Source organism: Lampetra fluviatilis, chromosome 67, assembly GCF_964198595.1.
Source record: "Lampetra fluviatilis chromosome 67, kcLamFluv1.1, whole genome shotgun sequence".
NCBI lineage: Eukaryota > Metazoa > Chordata > Hyperoartia > Petromyzontiformes > Petromyzontidae > Lampetra > Lampetra fluviatilis.
Genome location: NC_136341.1, coordinates 3,512,124 through 3,513,187, shown reverse-complemented (window position 1 = coordinate 3,513,187; position 1,064 = coordinate 3,512,124).

Here is a 1,064-nt window from a genome sequence, read left to right as displayed (position 1 = left end):
ACACCCAGACCCAGGGCTCGAACCCAGGTTCACAGCTGCGATGTCGCGGCCGATGCTTAAACCCCTTGGTGATGACGTCTCCCTTCCCGCGCGAGGGGCAGAGGCTGCGCTGCTCAAGGGTTCAGGTGGAGAGGGGCTGAAGGTGGGAAACTTCTCTGCTTTGGATGGGGGGCGGCGTGGAGGGAGGGATTTTTTAGAAATGTCCTATTACATTTTTTGGGATTTTTTTATTTTATTCTCGCGAAACCCGACCAACGCTTGCCACGCCGTGCCAAAACCTCCACCCCCCCCCTCCGTCCCTCCCCAGCGCCACGGCCGGCTGGCATCCGGCCAATCGCCGCGCCCGATGCTGGGAGGCGAATTCCCCGAGCAGCCAATCGATGCGGCCCGACTTGGAGCGGTGCCACCGTCTGGCGGGTTTGGGCGGCCTCCCCCCCCCCACCACACGGCCGCACCCCCCCGTCCCCCACCCCCCCCCACACGGCCCCCCCCCCCGCATGACCCACCCACCCGTCCCCCCCCCCGCGACCGCCCCGACGGGCCCCTTGCGTCGAACACTGTACGCGGCGGCGACGACGACGACGACGGCGACGTTCGTTACGGAATGAAATAACGGGCGGCCGCCTCCTCCTGCACGGAGAGAGAGAGCCGAGTAGCCGCGGTCGCCCATGTAGACACACCGCGCCGCAACACCACCACCCGGCAGTGCCACCACAACCGCCACCACCGCCATCACCGCCATCACCGCCATCACCGCCACCACAGCCACCACAGCCACCACCACCATCACCGCCATCACCGCCACCACCGCCACCACCGCCATCACCGCCACCACCGCCACCACTGCCACCACCGCCACCACCGCCATCACCGCCACCACAGCCACCACCACCATCACCGCCACCACCGCCATCACCGCCACCACCGCCATCACCGCCACCACAGCCACCACCACCATCACCGCCATCACCGCCACCACCGCCACCACCGTCACGACCACCCAGCACCCAGTGGCAACACCGCCACCGCAGCCACCACCACTAACCAGCACCACCACCATCACC